Consider the following 16,059-nt stretch of genomic DNA (forward strand, 5'->3'; position numbering starts at 1 on the left):
TTGGGGTGTTAAAATCTGATTCACATTCTATCAATAATCCTAATTCTAAGAACCTTTTAATTATGGGCTCGATTCCCTTTCTATCCTCTAACCTCAGTGGGTATTGTTTCCTAACCACCGGCCTTGCTCCAGGTATAAGTTCAATAATGATAGGTGTTGCTTGTTTTGATTTCCCAGGTGTATCAGTAGCCCATACTAGTGGGTATACTTCACTTAGGATTCGCCTGATGTTGTGATTCTCAGGCTTGGGTTCCACACAGCTGATTGTCAGGCTTAGAGCTGTGATCAGCTGTTCCTCATTTACTTGGAATTCCAATTTGTCTTTGTTGAACTTTATTATGGCTCTCAAATTCTCCAATAGGTCTCTCCCCAATAAGGGCTTTGGCGAATTTGGTAAATACAGGAACTGATGAATTCCCATTTGTTTCCCAATTTTGTATTTGATGGGTTTCAAAAAGTAAGCTTTTTCTGGTTGGCCTGTTGCTCCCACAACTTGCACAAATTCATCACTTTTAGGTACCAATTCCTGATTTAGAACCGAAAAGGTTGCTCCCGTATCAATCAAAAAGTCCAATTCCTTTTCACCTTCCCCTAGCTCCATTTTAACCAGTGGGTCTGCTAGGGAACGGCCCACCGGTCCCCCTCAGTCGTTATCCTGTTGTGTGGCCATAGTAGTGCCCAATAGTCTCTCCCTTAACTGGGGGCATTCCTGCTTCCAGTGTCCCATTTTCAGGCAGTACGCACACTGGTTTGGCCCCACTCTAGTTGGATGGGGTTGGAGTCTCCCCCCCCCTCTTGCCGGATTGCCTCTACCTCTTCCCCTGGTTCCAGGTCCCGAGTAACCTGTATTCTGAGCTGCCACGGCTACAGCCACCACTCGAGCTATCCTCCTGTCCTCCTTTTTCTTCTCCTCAATTTCCCTATTATTATACACCTTCCATGCCTCATTTAGCAGTGTCTCCAGGTTTTTATTTGCTGGATGCTCAAGCTTTTGCAATTTCTTCCTGATGTCTGGATTACTTTGTCCCATCATTAATCCTAACAGGTGTTGTTTCCCTTCTTCCGTCGCTGGGTCCAGGGGTGTGTATTGTCTCATGGCTGCCCTAAGTCTATCCAAGAACTCTGATGGGGTCTCATCCTTTCCCTGCCTGATGTCATATAGCATTGACCAATTGATAGCCTTGGGGATCGCGTTACGCAAGCCCATTGCTATCAGTTTTCTATACTGCACTAACCGCTGATAGTGGTCTGCATTGCCCGGGTCCCATTCTGGTTTGCTGCTGGGAAAATTATCTTCTAGTCTCCCCGATAATAGTTGAGCATGTCGCTTTCCTGCTTCCAATACGAGTTCCCTTTCTGTATCTGTCAGCTCTGACAACATCACCTCTATATCCTCCCAATCAATATCCAAATTCTTTACCATTAATTCAAACCTCTTTGCTACTCCCTCCGGATTCCTTCTAAAATTCTTTGCCTCATCCCTCCAATTATTTAAGTCATTGGTCGAGAACGGCACCTTTACTCTTGTCCTTTCCCCTACCATTGGCACAACTTGTCGGAGGGGAGCTATCGTGTGGTTCCCCCCCTCTCTTTGCTTTGCTTCCTCCCGTGCCACAGATCTGGTATAATACGAGTGGCTGATCCCTTCCCCGGGATCTTCTTCCTGTACCTCGGTGCCTTCTCGATTCTTTCTCTTCTCTTTTCTTTTTCCCCCTTCCTGCTCTTCAGTCTCCTCTCCTATCTCTATTACACAATCCACCCGATTCTCGTTCTGCGTCTGTTGCCTCCTTTGTATCTGCCGGCTCTTATCCTGTCCCGGGCTGCTGTCCCTCTCATCTTCTACTCCGCTTACACTTCTCTTATCCTCTATCTGAATTACTATGTTCAGTCTCTGTGAGTTGCTCCCTGCCTCGCTCTCGCATGTCTCATTACTGTTCTCTTCACCGTATCTCAATTTGGGGACATCACCTCCCGATGAGTTGCTTTCGTCCCCAGTCTTTGGTGTGCTGGTTTCCATTTTACGAGCACCTCCATTCCTGGGTGTGCTACCGTCCCCATACAAGCTTAGTTCGGGGGGGCTACGCGTCTCCCCTCGGCTCTCTGCTCCCGGCGGACTGCCTTCCTCTCTCTCAATCTCTAATCTAGGTGGGCTTCCAGCATCTCTGTAGCTTCCCGACCCCTGCGGACTATCCAATCCCTGTGGGCTGCCTTCTCCCCTGTTATCTTCCGTCCTTAACGGGCTAGCCTCCCCCCAACTCTTGTCTAACTTATCAGGGCTGCACTCAAACTTAGATTTCCACCATCGTTCCAGTTCTTTTAATGGGGTCGGATCCTCTCGTTCCTCTCCTGGTTTGGGGAGGGGCCCTGGATGGTATTCCCACAGGCTTATTTCACTCTCTTTTCCACTGTCCCTCCTTGTTAGCTTAAGACATCGCTGCCCAATGCTACATGCATCGCAGCAACGTTCTTTAGGTTTTGAGCCTTTCTTATCCTTTTCCAGGGCTAGTACCAGAGGGTCTTGGGGGGCTGGATTAATTCCACACTCCTTTTGCCACTCAGGTTTATTCCTCAGGGTGAAGAACATGTCTGCATACATCACCTCATCCCATTTATTGAGCCGGCGGAGGAAGAGCATTAGTTGTAAAATGGTATTGTAATTAATTGTCCCCTCTGGTGGCCATTTCTCACCATCATCCAATTTATACAACGGCCACCACTGCGTGCAGTATTTAAGGAGTGTCTTTTTACTTATATTTCCTCCTGGAATCCCCCCCAAGTCCTTCCAATGCTTCAGAATACATCCTAAGGGGGTTTTCATATTTATATCTTTGCTCGGTTGACTCCCCATTGCTATTTTCTGGGTCGGTGTTTCTTATCCCACCAAGTAAATCTCCTTCCCACAAGCACTATATACCAGTTTATCTTAGCACCTCATTCATACAATATCCAAGCGCTTCGTCCTTTTCTGACCTGGCCTCTCGCGAGGGACAGGAACTGCAGAGCCGGACTCCCACTCGCTTCGCAGCCGGGCTGCGTCTCAGACACACTCTCTCATACACGGTGCCAATTCATTCAAACTGTCCTACCTTTCCGTTCTATCAGAATACACTGCTTTACCGTAAGATGTCGCCGGCAGACCGTAAGATACCGATATTGGTCGGCTCCAGGCCGTCACACACTCGCAAAACTGTAAATCAATAGTACGGTTTTGCCGATAATATCACAACAAATTTCAGACAACATAAAAACCACTAAACTCGTCCCTTTGCAAAAATCTTACAGTCAATACATCAAAGCATACAACAGGGTTAAACAAAGGTATAAAACATATACACTCCTTCCAAGTTCCTCCAAGGGAGTGGAGAAAATTGGACCGAGTCCCGGAATTTAGTTCAGTTCAAATAAAAACAAAAACTGACCACTCTTTTTAACCCTTAAATCACAGTTTCAAACAAACCAACAAGATCAATGCAAGAAGAAAAAGTGCATCAGAGTCTTGCCTCTTTTTTCTTACTCTCCTTATTATTATTTTTTTTTTTTTTTTTTTTCTCTTTTTTTTTTTTTTTTTTTTTTTCTTTTTTCCTCTTTTTTTTTTTTTCTTTTTTTTTTTTCTTCCAATTACCAAAAGGTACCCACCAAAGGCATCAATTACTGGTTAGCAAAGACACCAATTACCAAAAGGTACCCACCAAAAGCATCAATTACTGGTTAGCAAAGACACCAATTACCAAAAGGTACCCACCAAAGGCATCAATTACTGGTTAGCAAAGACACCAATTACCAAAAGGTACCCACCAAAGGCATCAATTACTGGTTAGCAAAGACACCAATTACCAAAAGGTACCCACCAAAGGCATCAATTACTGGTTAGCAAAGACACCAATTACCAAAAGGTACCCACCAAAGGCATCAATTACTGGTTAGCAAAGACACCAATTACCAAAAGGTACCCACCAAAGGCATCAATTACTGGTTAGCAAAGACACCAATTACCAAAAGGTACCCACCAAAGGCATCAATTACTGGTTAGCAAAGACACCAATTACCAAAAGGTACCCACCAAAGGCATCAATTACTGGTTAGCAAAGACACCAATTACCAAAAGGTACCCACCAAAGGCATCAATTACTGGTTAGCAAAGACACCAATTACCAAAAGGTACCCACCAAAGGCATCAATTACTGGTTAGCAAAGACACCAATTACCAAAAGGTACCCACCAAAGGCATCAATTACTGGTTAGCAAAGACACCAATTACCAAAAGGTACCCACCAAAGGCATCAATTACTGGTTAGCAAAGACACCAATTACCAAAAGGTACCCAAAAATACCAATTAGGGATTCTTTACCAGAGCGTCCTCTGGTTTACCCTCCGGTGGTCACGTCTGACCCCGTGTTCCCATAAAGCGCTTTATCCTAAAACCAATGAACAATGATAAAAAATACCTCTTTAATTTGGAGCAGGAGAAGCAGGAGATGCAGGGAACTCTTCGTCCACCAAAGAGCGCTTGGTCCGAGGGGGAGTCTCTTCTGACAAAAAGTCGTCAGGGGCGCCCAGAGGGTCCCAGCCCCGGACCCAGCGAGGGGACTCCTCAGATCCTGGATCCCCTGCTTCGTCCCATCTGGGTCGCCAGAAATGATGCCGATTTTTGCCCCAAAAGGCGAGAAATTACTGCTTAAGAGACTCAGTCAAATAAGCAGGAGGTATTTTATTACGACGTCGGAGAAATCCTAAAATGGGATTTCTGAATCTTTACAGCAAAAGCATACCTTTTTATACAATTTTAGGTTTGGGATTACATCATATTCATGCATATACATATGGGGAGTGGTGTAGGCGGAGCGTGGGCGGGGACTTCTCTTTTGAGGATCTTCTCAGGGGTCGTTCCGGTCGGCCTTCATCAGCTTCGAGGAGTCTTCCTCTTTAAACTTTTGAACCTCTCCCCAAATTTGGTCAATTCCCGGTGTAGTTGGCTTAGTCTCCAGGCCTTGGCAAGGGTCTCAGGGTCAATTTGACATGTTGGCCCTAAACGTGCTTTACCCAGCAGTTCTTCTTGGTTCTGAAATGCACTGAACTTATCACTGCCTGTCCTTATCTCTTCCCTGCCATTGTGTTCCATACCTTACCCAATTTATTGCTCTATGTGATTTCCTAACATTGAATATTTCTCATAACTGCTTTATATTCTATGCTTTAACCCATCATCTCTTGAAAGTAACTGTTTTAGGGGCTTCACCTCTCCGGGGTAACAGAGGGTGTCCAAACACGGGCGGGCCCCCCGGGCGCCGTGGTGTCCCAGCGGAGTTCCGATAGGGGTTAGAGGCGTCTCTCTGTCCGTCCTGTAATCCACAAAGGATTGACCGATGTAACACACGGCGTGGTCACCAGATGTCACTGTTAAGTAAGAAATGACACAGTCTCACCAGAAGACTGATTGGCATAACGCGCCTTTTACTTCGGACTGCTCCTTTTTGTATACTGTTCCGCTACTAGTGGACTTGATTGGTCATTTAGTTAATTCATTTCACCTGATTGGCTAATTAACAAGATGCCCTTTTTATTAACAATCTTTGAGAAAAACAAGAAAACAGGTAGTAGGAAAAACAACACCTGCAGGTTGTTTATAATAATAAGTTATCATTGTTTATCTTCAACTCCCTAAAGTCTCCCAGGCCGATTCTGGGAAAACTTATCTAACTTTCTCACTCTCTGACCAGGCTGTCATATCCACAGTTCCTCTGGCTCTGGTCCAGGGGTTTCCCAGATGCCTTGCCTCCCTTTGTGGTCACCAAAAACTGATGCCTTGTGAAGGCTGACCTAGAACAGAGACGAGACAAAGCTAAAGAATAAAGTAGGTATTTATTAAGAGGTCTCAATAGATCCACCTTGGGCATCACAACCCAAAATGGCCACAAAAAATGGACAACCAGTCACGGGGTCTCACACTTTTATACATTTTGGTCCATTAGCATATTGGAGCTAATTCTCCAATTACAGCTTTAGCCCATGAAGTCCCATCCTTGTTTTATCTCTTCGGTCCACCGTTGTTTATGCTCTTGGGCCTGAGGTCTGGATCAGCTGTCCTTGGGTCCCCAGCTAGAGAAGGAATTGTTTTATCTACCTTTTCTATGAAGAGAGCTTGCTATTGCCTAATATGAAGCCTAGACTTACACACTAAAGCAGAATATAATCTGAAAAATATAAAGGCTAAACCTGAGGCATCATGATTGCTTTTTGTGATAGATGCTCCTGTAATAATTCTAAATTGTAAGCTATCCTTTCAAGCAGAAATTAACTGATACATTTTTTCAAAGTACCCTTTTCTGAAAGAACAGCTCCCACCTTGCTACTTCCCTGACGTGGAAAAGGTTACCACTAGAATGAAAAACCTAACCCGCCCATCCTAAAGCAACTTCTGACTCAGGGCTTGTTATCTCTTGAAACCACTTAGAGAGTTAATGTTAATATAATTGTAATGTCCCAAGCCTAGATTTATATACCTTCTGTGAAGGAAAATTAGCAAATTTAAGTATTGTCAAGTCATTTTTTGCTTTTGTTAAAAACTAACTTTATGTTTTCACTGAATGAGTGCTCATTAGAGAAATTCAAGGTTAGCTGTCTGATTATAGTGTATTTCTGGAATGAGATAGCATTAATACATAGAGTTTTTATGAAGCGATTTGGTTGTAAGATAATTATTTAATGTTACTTATACACATTCCTTTAGTTATATTAATAAAAATTTGCTTACAGGTATTTTAGGGAAACCCTCTCAGTCAAGGCTTAAGGCTCTGGCCAAGCCCTAGCCCTGGCTGACTGGGGATTATACCATCAGACCCAGGTGTTTCTGCACTGAAAGTGTAATCAAGTCATTTTGACTTGCTAATTTGATCTTACAAAAGCTGGATCCCCTTTTTTTGAAGTAAACTTGGAAACCTTTTCCAGAAAAGGTTCTCCAACTCCTTATTGCAAAATGGGACTCCCCAGCGATGGCAGACCCTGGGTGATGGTGAAACATTTAGTCAGTTATAAGTATTACCTTGTTGATTTTTGTTGTTTTATTAGATGTATTGTTTTACTGTTCACAATAAGAAAAGTGCATGTTATGCTAAACACCCTTGTGAATTTATCAGGTTACACTATGTTCATGTTATGAAGCTGTGGCTGTTTTTAAGGGGGGCCCGGCTGAAGGGATTTAGAGAGTCCAGCCACCTTCAGTTACACCGGCACTCCCCTGGCACGAAGCCAGTGGCATGTGCCGACCGTGGGTGGGGCGAGAGGAAACAGTCACCGATATTGAAGCAACCACGCCGCAGGAGTGAAGAAAAGAGACGGCCCTCCTCTGCTGGGTGAATTAACTTGGTTTAATCCAGGGTAGGGGAAGTACAGGGTGGCCACCCAAAGGTGGCGAGCGGAGGAGGAGCCCCGAGCCCCTCCGGGGACCGGGTTTTACAGGGAAGGGGTGGGTACACAAGAAACCAATCATAGAACGAAAATTTGCATACATTGAAGACTGATGGGTGGTGTGGATCAATGGGGATAGGTCAGGGGAGGAGCCCAGGCCTACCAGCCAATCACTCGACACCCTAGCTGGAAGATTCTGGAACTTGGGGCGGGGTGCCGGTGACTGGCAGAAGGCCTGGGGAGGGGATACAAGGACAAATAAGGGATAATGAGGGAAAATAAGGAGGGGAAAACCGTGATTGACATAACTGGGGGTTTGAGCCAGACCAACTTGCCAAGCTAGGAGAGGGGGGAACGGAACAAACCAAACGCAAACCACAACATCTCCCCCTTTTTTGTTTTAAAAAGAAAAGGAAGGGAGAAAACAAACAGTCCCTTATAATCAGGCGGCAGTTGTCTCTTGTGCTGTTTTAAAGTCCAGGCTTCCACCGCTCATGCTTTCAGAGTCTGAAGTCGAGGCAGGGTCCTCCTCAACATCTGAAAGCTCCAGATGGTTTATGTTGGCCGCTGAGGCATTCAGCAGAAGTCTCTTAACCAATCCCCACATTAGGGAGCAGGTGATGACAATTACGAATATAATTAAAACAAAATATAAGACGGACCGAACTATGGACCCGGCCCATCCTGACAGTCCCCAGCCCTTGAACAGGTTCCCCAGCCAGTCCAATGTCTCACTCTTAACCTCGTGGACGAGCTCTTTCATCTTGCGTATGGAGACCCTCGCATCTTCTGCCTTGGATGACAGATTTAAACAGCACAGGCCCTCGAATTCCTCACAGCTGTGGTGGTGGAGTAGCAGGAGGAAGTCGATGGCCGCCCGATTTTGCAAGGTCGCCTTCCTAGTTGTTTCCTCGTCTGCGAGGAGGTCAGTCAAGGCAGCCGAGGTAAAATTTGCTTGCTTTGCCACCCAACACTCCAGGCGGCCCAATTCACCCAGAGACTTCGCGATCGACACCCACGGCAAAAAGAGAGTGAGCGCGACCGATTTTGGTTTGGCCCAATGTTCAATTTTGGAGTCGCAGTCCGGGTCGAAATCACGAAGATCTCTTTTGGATATTGCCAATTTAGACTGCGATCTCTTATATTTCCAATCCCTAATTTGAGTGACGTTGGGGTTAAGCAGCGTCAGCTTGCCAAACGTACAGACGCCTCCGGCCAGACGAGGGGGGATGCCAGCCCACGCCCGGTCTCCGCAAATGAAAAATGTTCCTCGGGGCAGCGCCAGCGGTTTGGTGTCTGAGGTAGATGCAAATGGCAACCGGATGGTGAAATTGCACCACCGTGCTGCTTGGTACTCCGGGCTAGGCGGCCTGATGTTGGAGTACCTCGAGGAACCGAAAAGGGGGGAATACTGAAACCAGATACAAGCCGATGCTCTAGCGGAGCCGACTAGATGGAGCTCTGGGGGGTCGGACTGCAGGGGGGTCAATTTCCTGAGCCCGTCCCTCCAGGCGTTCTGGGCGTCTAACATTAAAGGGGTAAGGAAACTCAAAAGGAGGGAGAGGGATCCCCACTAGGCAGGACGACATCGGGTCTTCAGCAGAGCCAAGGTCCAGGCAGATGTGCTCCTGCCCCATGGCTTGAGCGAGGGTCCTCCACACGTTCGCCTTTGGCTGGGGAACTATCCAGGGGTTCGCAGGTGGTGGTAGAGTCTCGATAAGGAGGACTGTCAGGAGGGTAATGATGGTCATCGGGTCCATGCAGGCGGGAGATCAACTAAAAGGAAACAGAAATATAAGTCAAGAAGGTTTGGCTCGAGGGGGGGGGGTCAGGACCGTGGTCAATGGTGGCTCGCCCACCAGTTCCTCCGTTTCCGCCGCCAACACGCCTCTGCTACCTGTGGGACCGGTTCTGGTTTTGCACCCCGCTTAGGGCGGAAGGGCTTGACCCACTTTGATGGAATCCATCTCGGACCTGAGGGAGTGGACACGCAAGCGTAACCCCTACCCCAGGTCACGAGATCAAATGGCCCTTCCGTTTTCCAGGTCTCTGGATCCTTAATGAGGACCGGGGGCCTGGCCCTAGGTCGCAGCTCCTCGTGCTTCCCGAAGTGTCGCACTATGGGCGGGTTGAGATTTTCAAAGGAGCAATTTAGAAAGTTGATAGTATACAACGCCCGTGCGAGACGGATGTGAGGGGACTCCACCTTCACTGCCGAATGCTGTTGCTCCAAAACCCTTTTAAGGCTCTGGTGGGTCCTCTCCACCACGGCTTGGCCTGTCGGGGAATAGGGGATGCCGGTCTTGTGTTCTATTCCCCATTGCTGCAGGAAGCTCCGCAGTTCCTTGGATTTGTAAGCTGGGCCGTTATCTGTTTTAATTACCTTAGGGATGCCCAGGACCGCGAATGCCTGAAGCATATGCTTCCTGCAATCCGCAGCCCTCTCACCTGTGTGGGCAGAGGCAAAGACAGCACTAGAGAAAGTATCCACCGAGACATGTACAAACTTAAAGCGGCCGAATGACGGATAGTGGGTCACGTCCATCTGCCACACCTCGCAGCTGGACAAACCACGGGGGTTAGCTCTGAGAGGGACGGAAGGGAGCTGGTGGGACTGGCAGTGAGGACATGTAGCCACAATGGCCTTGGCCTGTTCGCGCGTCAGATGGAACTGCCGAACCAGGCCAGGCGCATTCTGATGGAACAACTGGTGGCTGATCTTGGCTTGACTGAAGAGATCAGGGAGCGGGGCCGCTTGAACAGGGGCGGCAAGGCAAGGGCATCGGCGCGCCGGTTGCCCTCCGCTATGAACCCCGGCAAATCGGTGTGTGATCTCACGTGCATGACATAAAAGGGTTGCTCTCGGTGGGAGACCAATTGAACTAATTTGGAGAGCAAGTCGTACAATTTTGGGTTTGACACCTCCTGCAGCACAGCATTTTCAGCTCTGGACACTACACCCGCTACATAGGCTGAATCCGTAACTAAATTGAAAGGTCCAGGGAACCTCTCAAAGGCTCTGACGACTGCGTCCAACTCGGCAATTTGAGGTGAACCTTCAACCTCGGTGATATCGGACTCCCACTCCCGAGTTTGGGGATTCCTCCAAGTCATGACTGACTTGTGGGATCTTCCGGACGCGTCAGTAAAAATGGTCATTGCCTTTAGAGGGGTTCTACTCTGGATCGATATCGTAGATAACACAAATTCCTGATTGAATAATTTGTGGGCCGGCCGATCAACACTAATTTGGCCGGGGTAGCTGTCCAGAGCGAACTGCAAAGATGTATTTGTTTGCAGCAGGCTGTCAATTACCCTTTGTTTTAGGTGGCCCGAATTTAATTTAAGAGGAATGTGTATGCACGCAAGATCAACGCCTGCCAGCTCTCTGATCCTCAGCCTAGCTTTCCGGATCAACTCTGCCACCAGTTCAGCGGGCTGTGTCATTCTCTTGGACCGATGGTGGCTGAGGAACACCCACTCTATGATTAAGAGGGGGTCACTCGAGCCTCGGTCCCTGCCTTTAATGGTGTTGTCCCACTGAAAAATCACCCCGTGGAGGTGTGGTAGTTTGCCGCAAATAATGAATTTAAATGGCAGGCCCGGATGACAACGGTGGGCCTGCCTAGCCGAAATGAGTCTCTGGATTTTCTCCAGTGCAACCCTTGCCTCTGGGGTAAGGGTCCTGGGAGAACTTAGCTCCTCTCCCCCTTTCAATAAATTGAAAAGGGGGGCCAGGTCTTCTGTTGGTATGCCCAGCCAAGGTCTTACCCAATTCAAAGATCCACACAGCTGGTGGACATCCGCCAAGGTTTTAATAGTTGTTATGATAGCCAATTTCTGAGGAACAATGGTCCTCTTAGTAATCTCCAGACCCAGATACTTCCAAGGCGGCACCCTTTGAATTTTTTCCTGCTGGAGCTCGAACCCTGCAGCAACCAGCGCATCGACTGTCAGGTCAAGGGCGTGGCCAAGTATGTCGGCGGTCGGGGCACACACCAGGATGTCATCCATGTAATGGTAAATGATGGCATCGTTTACCACTGCACGTATTGGGGACAGCAAGGAAGCGACGTACCATTGGCAGATCACTGGGCTGCACTTCATGCCTTGCGGGAGAACCCGCCAATGGTAGCGCTTGCTTGGGGACTCACGGTTGATGGAAGGAACCGTGAACGCAAAACGCGGGGCATCGTCTGGGTGGAGGGAAATTTGAAAAAAGCAATCCTTTATATCAATCACAGCCAATTCCCAATTTTGTGGGAGCATCGTTGGGGAGGGCATCCCTGGTTGGAGAGGCCCCATATCTTCTATAATGTTGTTGATCTGGCGGAGGTCGTGGAGAAGCCGCCACTTGTCCTTATTGGGCTTTTTGATGACAAACACGGGAGAATTCCACGGTGACGTGGTCTCCACGATATTGCCCTTAAGTAGCTGCTCCTCAACGAGCTCCTTGAGCGCCGCCAATTTCTGTTTATTAAGCGGCCACTGCACTACCTGGACTGGCTTATCTGATTTCCAATTGAGCTTCCAGGTAGGGCGCTCATCAGTGACCGCCGCCCGAAAAACCTGGGGAGCCGCTGGAAGGTCAATTCGGGCTCCCCACTGGGCTAAGAGGTCTCTCCCCCACAGGGGCTCCGTATAATCCAAAACGAATGGGCGTATAGAAGCCAATTGCCCATCCGGCCCCGTGATTTGCACGATGCTCTTAGATTGTCTGGCCAATTGTAAACCCCCAACACCACGGACGTGTCCAGGCGCGGTTTGCAACTCCCAATGCGACGGCCACTCCCGAGAAGGAATGACCGTGACATCCGCCCCAGTGTCCAACAGGCCTTTTAGTTGTTTGCCTTCCCCCCCTTTTGTAATATAACAATCGAGGCGAGGTCTTTCGTGCCCCAAAACCTGAGCCCATGCGATGGTTGGCGTGGTGTTTTCTGATGTTTGATGTAAATCCCAGGTTATTTCAGGCACTGGGAGTGCCTGAGCTACAATCTGCCCTTTAGGCAAAAAGATGGGGGGCTGGACACAGTGCAGGCCGACGGCGAACACCCCCGGGTCCGATGGTAAGAGGCCCGGGATAACGTTCACCGTCGGTGGTGTGTGCTTAGTGTCACCGACCACAACATACTTGCAGCGAATCCGTCCCCAGTTACCTGGGCACTCCGGGTCGACAGCAACGAGTTGAAAGTCGGAGGTCCTCAGGTGGAGAGCCTCCGAGAGCCGCAACCTATAGGGTGCAAAAGCAGAAGCGGTCATTAGCACAGGTCTTGTTTGAATTGGTAAAACAGAAGTCAAGTCCGGTAAGTATTGGTCACATTTAGTTGGCGGCGGTCCCTGATCTCCCTTCCCCCTACGCGATGATGATAAATGGCCCGCCTGATTTTTGTCAGAGCGCAGGGGGGCACTGCGCTCCGATTTCAGTTTTTTGGGGGGTTGACCCCCAACTGTCCCTGCTCCCTTTTGAATTTGTAAAATTCTGCCCGTAGGGGGCAGTCCGGCATCCAATGTCCAGTCCTCCCACACAAATGGCAGGGTGCGGAGGACTTCGACGAAACAGCTGCTGCAACACCCTGCTCGGTGGAGGGCTCTTCTGCTGCGGCAACCCGGGGAGGTTGAGTCCTCCTCTTTTCGCTGTCCCTGGTGGTCAATAGCGGGACCTTGCGCGCGCACACTTCCAACATATCAGCCATCTGCGGTGCCGGGTGGAGGGGCAGGCTGAGGATGGCATCCCTGCATGCCTGGTTGGCATTTGAGGACGCCACCTCCTGCAAGATGGTGCTTCTAGCTCCTTCGTCCGACACCTGATGTTCAATGGCCTTCCTCAACTTCTCCACGAAGTCAAGGAAGGTCTCGTCTGGACCCTGAAAGATTCTAGAAAAGGCAGTTGGGGGCGCGCCCCCCGGCAGCAACAAAAAGGCTTTTTCTGCGGCAGCTGCCGACGCTTTAAGAGCCTCCCGGGGAAGGGTACTCGCCTGGGAGTACCCATCTTCCCAGTCCCCGGTCCCCAGGAGCTGGTCGATGGCCAAAGGGCGACCCATGAAATCAACTCCCGATTGGGGTTGACTCCACAGGCTCGGGAGGGCTTCAGTCACCCCCCTCCTCCAGGCGGCTTCCCACATTACCCGCTCGGATGGATTCAGCAGGCAATTGAAAAGCCGCCGGACATCGAAGGGGGTGATTTCTGCTTCGGAGAGTGTCGCTTCCAACACTCCCCGGAAGTATTCACTCTCCCGGCCGTACTCCTTTTGGGCTTTGACCAGTTCCTTAATTTGTGAATGACTCAATGGGACCCATTGGCGACGCACTCCCCCACCCGCTTCTGGCTGGTAAACAACCGGAGCCGCCGATGGTACTATGGCCGGCTCCGGTTCCCGGCCTTTGGCCACCCCCCCCCCCGGGCCCCGAACCGTGGGAACCGGAGGGAGGGGCGTGGGAACCGGAAGAAGGGGAGGAGGGGGCGTGGCGGGAGACTGGGTGGCCCGATGACAAGGGGCCGTCCCCGGAGGCGGGAGCGGGAGGCGGGGCACAGTGGCAAGCGGTGGGCGGGGAAAGGGGCGGGATTGTGGGAGGAACGATGGGAGGAGCTATCATGGGAAAGGGAGGCGGGGAAACGAGATGGGAGGGATCAGATAGAGGGTGGAGCTGGGGGGAGGTCGGGAGGGAAGGGGCGGGGAAAGGGGAGTGGCCGAGAGGCAGGAAGGGGTTGGAACTTGGAAGAAAAGGATTCTGGGATGAGGATGGGGGTTTTCCCGCCATCTCGACCATGCAGTCGCCTCCATTTTGGGCCACGCCGCGGCCATCTTGTGAAACCAGAGGCGACCCGGGGCAAACTGGGGATTCAACGAACTGGGGTACATAACTCTGGGGTTTGGGGACAGGAGCAGGGGAGGCAGGACAAGTCGAGGAGCCCCCGAGAGTTTGGCCAGAACTCTCGGGGCGGGGGGACCGGGTATTCTGGAGAGGGCCAGGGGATGATGGAACGCCCTGCGCCTGGCTGGTCTGGGGGGGTGCCCCCTTCAGAATCCCGGTTTTAAGTTTGGGCATACGGGAAGGGGTATTCGGGACAGAGGGTGAGGAAACCGAACTGGGGTGCGAAACCGAACTGGGGCAACGTTTAACTCGAACTGTGGCCTGTTCTGAGCTCCCTTCTTCTTTTAATATTTTTCTAATTTGGGCAACAAGCCTGGCCAATTGTATGAGGGAAGCGTCGCCTGGCCTGAACAACTCCGAGAGTCGAGTTTTGACCCTCCGCCAAAAGACCGGATCTTTGATCAGGTCAGGCGAAACCTCCGGGAACTCAGAAGAGACCCATTTTATTAATTTTTCAACAACAGGTTTTTCATAAACAATTCCCCCCCCAACAAGGATTCCCTCAACTTGGATAATAAGTCTCTTTTGGGCAGTGGACAGCTTAGCACCCATAGCTAGTAGAGACTTCCCACGAAGTCAAATGTCCACTACTACGAACTTCGAGCCCAATCTGCCACGCAAAAGGAAAAACGAAAACTAAAAGGTGACCACCCACCGGCCCCTGCCTGTAAAATCAAGGGAGGGCGGCAGAACACCCTGGGGACTGGGGAGGACGACAGGGAGAGCGGCGAAACACTCACGTGTCCGGTGGGCGATCAAAGGAAAGCGCGGCGAAGCGGGTCCTGCGGCCGGACGGCTCGGGGTGCTCGAGGTCCCGTCCGGTCCCCGGGGAGCGCTGCCTCAGAGGGCCTGCTCACCTCGGGGTGCTGCTGCGTCCAAAGGACGGAGTCCAAAATCCGTAGGGTCCTTGCGAAGATTGTAAGTCCAGGCTCTACTGGTCCCGAATCCGGCCAACCAGGAGCAGGCAATCGATGCAGAGGGGCCCCACGTGGGCGCCAGCAACTGAAGCTGTGGCTGTTTTTAAGGGGGGCCCGGCTGAAGGGATTTAGAGAGTCCAGCCACCTTCAGCTACACCGGCACTCCCCTGGCACGAAGCCAGAAGCATGTGCCGACCGTGGGTGGGGTGAGAGGAAACAGTCACCGATATTGAAGCAACCACGCCGCAGGAGTGAAGAAAAGAGACGGCCCTCCTCTGCTGGGTGAATTAACTTGGTTTAATCCAGGGTAGGGGAAGTACAGGGTGGCCACCCAAAGGTGGCGAGCGGAGGAGGAGCCCCGAGCCCCTCCGGGGACCGGGTTTTACAGGGAAGGGGTGGGTACACAAGAAACCAATCATAGAACGAAAATTTGCATACATTGAAGACTGATGGGTGGTGTGGATCAATGGGGATAGGTCAGGGGAGGAGCCCAGGCCTACCAGCCAATCACTCGACACCCTAGCTGGAAGATTCTGGAACTTGGGGCGGGGTGCCGGTGACTGGCAGAAGGCCTGGGGAGGGGATACAAGGACAAATAAGGGATAATGAGGGAAAATAAGGAGGGGAAAACCGTGATTGACATAACTGGGGGTTTGAGCCAGACCAACTTGCCAAGCTAGGAGAGGGGGGAACGGAACAAACCAAACGCAAACCACAACAATGTTATAGTTGTTAAGGCTGAAAACAGAGGTGGGTACTGATAACCTGTTCAGCTACCACAGCAAACAGAGCTTATTTGCCTTGATGTAAACATATCTAAATGGTACTATACAGTAGAATGGGAATCAAAGACTGGAAAAATTA

The 16,059-nt window shown here is 50.2% G+C and overlaps 1 long non-coding RNA gene across 1 annotated transcript; it reads right to left on the bottom strand.

Moving 5' to 3' along the window:
* Positions 1–8,950: 8,950 nt before the first annotated feature.
* LOC136568560 (uncharacterized) lies at positions 8,951–15,815 on the bottom strand. Its single transcript, XR_010785252.1, has 3 exons — positions 15,019–15,815; positions 12,562–12,635; positions 8,951–9,181 (listed from the first exon to the last, which is right to left on the bottom strand). It is a non-coding gene; the product is annotated as an uncharacterized lncRNA (long non-coding RNA).
* Positions 15,816–16,059: the final 244 nt, after the last annotated feature.

The sequence above is a fragment of the Molothrus aeneus genome, chromosome W, assembly GCF_037042795.1.
Source record: "Molothrus aeneus isolate 106 chromosome W, BPBGC_Maene_1.0, whole genome shotgun sequence".
Classification (NCBI taxonomy): Eukaryota; Metazoa; Chordata; class Aves; order Passeriformes; family Icteridae; genus Molothrus; species Molothrus aeneus.